This window comes from Habropoda laboriosa, unplaced genomic scaffold (genome assembly GCF_001263275.1).
Source record: "Habropoda laboriosa isolate 0110345459 unplaced genomic scaffold, ASM126327v1 scaffold176, whole genome shotgun sequence".
NCBI classification, from domain to species: domain Eukaryota; kingdom Metazoa; phylum Arthropoda; class Insecta; order Hymenoptera; family Apidae; genus Habropoda; species Habropoda laboriosa.
In genome coordinates, this window is record NW_017100321.1 from 972,190 (window position 1) to 978,168 (window position 5,979).

At 31.7% G+C, this 5,979-nt stretch overlaps 1 protein-coding gene across 1 annotated transcript in view; it reads left to right on the forward strand.

Moving 5' to 3' along the window:
- Positions 1 to 5,979, forward strand: part of LOC108574206 (lachesin-like) — a 65,114-nt gene that overhangs the window by 51,788 nt on the left and 7,347 nt on the right. The window lies entirely within an intron of this gene.

A 5,979-nucleotide genomic window follows, 5' to 3' on the forward strand; every position in this document is an offset into this window, starting at 1 on the left:
AAAAAAAAAGAAAATGTAGGGTCGATTCGACAAGTGTCAGTAAAATGTAGGGTCGATAGCAGCAGAAAAGCTGCTAAACAATTAGAATTAAATGTAACGATAGAAATTATTGCAATAATGCGTAATGCAATTGAAAAATTGAAAGAATCAAAAGAAAAAACGCGGATTCATATCTTTCCCGATTTTAGAATATAAGAAAATTTTAATAAAATACGCAACGAGAATTGGGGAGAAGCATAAGTTAAACGCGTAAAAATATTCAATAATAAACGAACTAGGGATGAAGCTATTATTTGAATACGCGATGCACTGACTCTAGTATTTACTAAAATTCAAAAATTCTCGTATAAATTCCGAAAATAGATTATTAATTACGGTAAACTACTGAGACGGTTTAATTAAGGGTGGGCATGGTGCTGCTTTAGTTTGAAATGATTTATAAACACATAATTAACAGAGGAAAAACCGTGAAACGGCAAAACGTCTACATTCTAATTGTTATAACATGTAAACAGAACTTTAAATTTAGTGTAAACAGAAAAAATATATAATACAATTTATTTCACGGTATTGCAACAAATAAACGTTGAATAAATATTTAATTCGTATAAAAACAATTATTTAACGTAATAATTTTACCTTCACTATGGCTATTTTAAATCTACGACCACAGGTCAACCTGATATCTAATCCTTACGAACTTTAAATTCAGTCGAAACTGAGAAAATATATAATACAATTTATTTCACGGTATTGCAACAAATAAACGTTGAATAAATATTTAATTCGTATAAAAACAATTATTTAACGTAATAATTTTACCTTCACTATGGCTATTTTTAATCTACGACCACAGGTCAACCTGATTTCTAATCCTTACGAACTTTAAATTCAGTCTAAACTGAGAAAATATATAATACAATTTATTTCACGGTATTGCAACAAACAAACGTTGAATAGATTCTTAATTCGTATAGAAACATTTATTTAAAATAATAATTTCACCTTCACTATGGCTATTTTAAATTTACGACCAAGGGTCAACCTGATTTTTAATCCTCCGAACTTGATTTCACAACGAGAAAGTAATAAGATCGTTGAAACGTACTTATTTGTCAAAGAAACTTGCAAAAATGTATAAATAATAATATGTAATGTTTTAACAAATTTTTGGAAGTATAAATTAATAATAAAATTGTGAAAATTAATAAATTATACGTTATTATAACATTAATAGAATTATGACTAAACCGAAGTTCGAAGTCGAGTATTTAAAGTCTGATATTACGTGCCTAGCGAGTGCCGGTAATTGTTAAAATTTGTTTAATAATTAGTAATAGAAATTCTAATTGATTCTAATGTATACAAGTGTTACAAGAAGGCTGAGTGTGTACAGGGTGGACATAGACTAGCTAGTAGCCCCCGACCACTCTATTCACATCTCAGAACCTTCAGGTCAAAATACGCCGCGAAGTGTCTAGGGCCCAGTATAAAGGGTAAATGATTTCGCGGGACATCGGCGGGTCCTTATATACCTGCGGTACCCTCTCCCCAAAGTCATTAGCAAAATCGTCGGTTAGGTCAGGCGGGAAATTTTCGCGGGAGATTTTCGCGGGAGATTTCCGATATCGTAACACGGTATAATTTATCAATTTTCACAATTTTATTAAAAATTTATACTTCCGACAATTTGTTATAACATTGCATATAACAATTTATACGTTTTTACAATATTCTTCAATGGAAACATAGGTTTTAGCGTTCTCGTTACTTACTCGTGGTTAAATTAATTTCGTAGGGATTAAAAATCAGGTTGACCTGTGGTCGTAGATTAAAAATAACCATAGTACAGCTAAATTTATCGTGTTAAATAATTCTTCTTACACGAATGAAAAATGTATTCAACGTTTGCTTGTTACAATACCATGAAATAAATTTCGTTGATGGTTGTTACAACGTTAAATTTAGTGGAAATAAAGAAAACGTATAATATAATTTATTTCATGGTATTGTAACAAGCAAACGTTGAATAAATTCCTAATTCGTATTAAAAAAATTATTTAACACAATAATTTCAGCTTTATTATGATTATTCTTGATAAATGACCACAGGTCAACTTGATTTTTAATCGTTATAATCTTTAAATTCAGTGTGAATAGAGAAAATGTGTAATATAATTTATTTCACGATATTATAACAAACAAACGTTGAATACATTTTTGATTCGTGTAAGAAGAATTATTTAACACGATAAATTTAGCTGTACTATGGTTATTTTTAATCTACGACCACAGGTCAACCTGATTTTTAATCCCTACGAAATTAATTTAACCACGAGTAAGTAACGAGAACGCTAAAACCTATGTTTCCATTGAAGAATATTGTAAAAACGTATAAATTGTTATATGCAATGTTATAACAAATTGTCGGAAGTATAAATTTTTAATAAAATTGTGAAAATTGATAAATTATACCGTGTTACGATAACAGAAATCTCCCGCGAAAATTTCCCGCGAATATTTCCCGCCTGACCTAACCGACGATTTTGCTAATGACTTTGGGGAGAGGGTACCGAAGGTATATAAGGACCCGCCGATGTCCCGCGAAATCATTCACCCTTTATACTGGGCCCTAGACACTTCGCGGCGTATTTTGACCTGAAGGTTCTGAGACGTGAATAGAGTGGTCGGGGGTTACTAGCTAGCCTATGTCCACACTGTACACACTCAGCCTTCTTGTAACACTTGTATACATTAGAATCAGTTAGACATTCTATTACTAATTATTAAACAAATTTTAACATTTACCGGCACTCGCTAGGCACGTAATATCAGACTTTAAATATTCGACTTCGAACTTCGGTTTAGTCACAATTTTATTATTAATTTATACTTCTAAAAATTTGTTAAAACATTACATATTATTATTTATACATTTTTGCAAGTTTCTTTGACAAATAAGTACGTTTCAACGATCTTATTACTTTCTCGTTGTGAAATCAAGTTCGGAGGATTAAAAATCAGGTTGACCCTTGGTCGTAAATTTAAAATAGCCATAGTGAAGGTGAAATTATTATTTTAAATAAATGTTTCTATACGAATTAAGAATCTATTCAACGTTTATTTGTTGCAATACCGTGAAATAAATTGTATTATATATTTTCTCAGTTTAGACTGAATTTAAAGTTCGTAAGGATTAGAAATCAGGTTGACCTGTGGTCGTAGATTAAAAATAGCCATAGTGAAGATAAAATTATTACGTTAAATAATTGTTTTGATACGAATTAAATATTGATTCAACGTTTATTTGTTGCAATACCGTGAAATAAATTGTATTATATATTTTCTCAGTTTAGACTGAATTTAAAGTTCGTAAGGATTAGAAATCAGGTTGACCTGTGGTCGTAGATTAAAAATAGCCATAGTGAAGGTAAAATTATTACGTTAAATAATTGTTTTTATACGAATTAAATATTGATTCAACGTTTATTTGTTGCAATACCGTGAAATAAATTGTATTATATATTTTTTCTGTTTACACTAAATTTAAAGTTCTGTTTACATGTTATAACAATTAGAATGTAGACGTTTTGCCGTTTCACGGTTTTTCCTCTGTTAATTATGTGTTTATAAATCATTTCAAACTAAAGCAGCACCATGCCCACCCTTAATTAAACCGTCTCAGTAGTTTACCGTAATTAATAATCTATTTTCGGAATTTATACGAGAATTTTTGAATTTTAGTAAATACTAGAGTCAGTGCATCGCGTATTGAAATAATAGCTTATACAGATAATCTTTTGAAATTACTCTTAATTAGGGAAAATCTTGAATCTTGTATGGAAGATGAAGATTTTCAGGAAATATTTATTTTTCAACAATGAATTTTTGTTTTATCGATTAATAACGTACGAAATGATTTTTGGAAAATTTTCTTCGTTTGAACGTTCGTTTAAGGTTCGACTATGATTATCAAATCTCTCGAAACACCGTAGAATGTTCAATTTTAAAAGTAACTTCTTCAATTTTTGGATAATCTGGGTAACGTGTTAGTGTTGACGATACACTTTCGAGTATAGACGTTAAAGTTCATAGAGTGGTCGGGGGCTACTAGCTAGCCTATGTCCACCCTGTACACACTCAGCCTTCTTGTAACACTTGTATACATTAGAATCAATTAGAATTTCAATACAATAGACTGAATAACAATTCATTTTAACTAATACCTATTAGAAATTTTCCTTTTAAAACAAATATAAATCATTTTACCAATTACTGGTACTTGCTAAACTTTAAGTAGTTCGTAAGATAAAGTAAGTTAATTCTAAGATAGAAAATTGAACACTATGTGCGCGTTTCTTAATAAAATACCTTGAAAAATTATTCAGATACTATGTTAGATATGAGAGTTCCATTTAACATCAAATTTTAACATCGATCTGTCAATAGCAAATTAGCAATCAATTGCCTACGAAACACAAAGAAGAATTTCTTCAATTTTCTGACATAAGATTTGACAAGAAGTAGCAGTAAAGGAAGATTAAATAAGAAATGCAATTCTGTGACAAATTTTTCCCAAACAGTGTTTTTAATATGTTACACAATAAAAAGTTACATTACGTGGTAAGATACTGTATCTCATCTTATATATTTTACTTTTCAAACATTTGTATCAGGCTTTTCTGCGATTTTTCAATTGCATTACGCATTATTGCAATAATTTCTATCGTTACATTTAATTCTAATTGTTTAGCAGCTTTTCTGCTGCTATCGACCCTACATTTTACTGACACTTGTCGAATCGACCCTACCTTTTTTTTTTTTTACGTGGAGGTAGACCGACTCTATGTGATAAACAATTGGCAACCAAACGGTGGCTCGCTAAAGCGATATATTATGAAATTAAATTAATCACTCAATAAGTTTTAACGTTAGATTGTTTCCTCGATATGGCTATAGTGGTCATCAGTGAGTGGAGTGTCTCTAATATTATAATCCTATGCTTAACATGTATTTTCTTGTGGCCGCCTGACAGCAACCTGTTAATCTGGCGCGACAGTGAACGTGTTAATAAGTAAATGTTGTTCAAATTATATCGTGTTTGATATCATTTCCATCAGAAAAATCTCACCAACATGTTAAAAAAAATTCCAGATGAAAAAAGGGAAAATTAAAAAAGTTGATATTTAAATCGTTTGGTTGCCTCGACTCACGTTTTATGCTTATCTTTTATTCGCTGTCCTTGCCTACGTTCGGCAAACTACAATGGCGGGCGCGAGGCTCGAAAACGTAGTCCCTGACTCTATGAGTGTCAGGTTTAGCTTCCTTGCGGTCTGACACTTGTGGAGAATATACTGTACCTAGGCGTAGTAACAGCTTGGCGACAGTGTGAGGGGTGCTCGAGGTACTGTATCCGGTACGATTGAGATTTTTCAAGTCAGAGAATGGTTTGGACCCGTGTGTCTACCGATGAGGACCGAAGTGAGACGAGACAATCGTTATTTTATAGAAGAGATAAAGCAGCCGAGGTTGAGTCCGGTGCATCGTGAAATTTCACGTATGCTGAAGAATCCGTGTCCTCCGAAGTATTGTCCTGGCGTTGATGTTGAAAAGACGAAGGATCGTGCGAGGAAAGCAAGGAAGGGGGAAAAGGAGAAAAGTGAAGAGGCTGAAGAGTTGTTCACGTGCTCGTAAATTTTAAATTGTCGGTTGTCCTCTGTACGATACTGTTCTTCATTGAATAACATGCAAAAATGGTTCGTCGAAATAATTAATTTTATTCTGGTTTTTTTATTCGATCGTATAACATTGCAATTCAATTGTAGATTTTAATTTAACCCTTTATAACGTCGTGTGACGTAGAAGTGACTATTTTACGTCAAATGACCGTAGTAAATTTATTAGAGTTATTCTAACTTTAAATAACATACAAATTTAGTTTTTTTTATCCTGGAGGTTTTTTGGGAGCGGGTAGGTTGG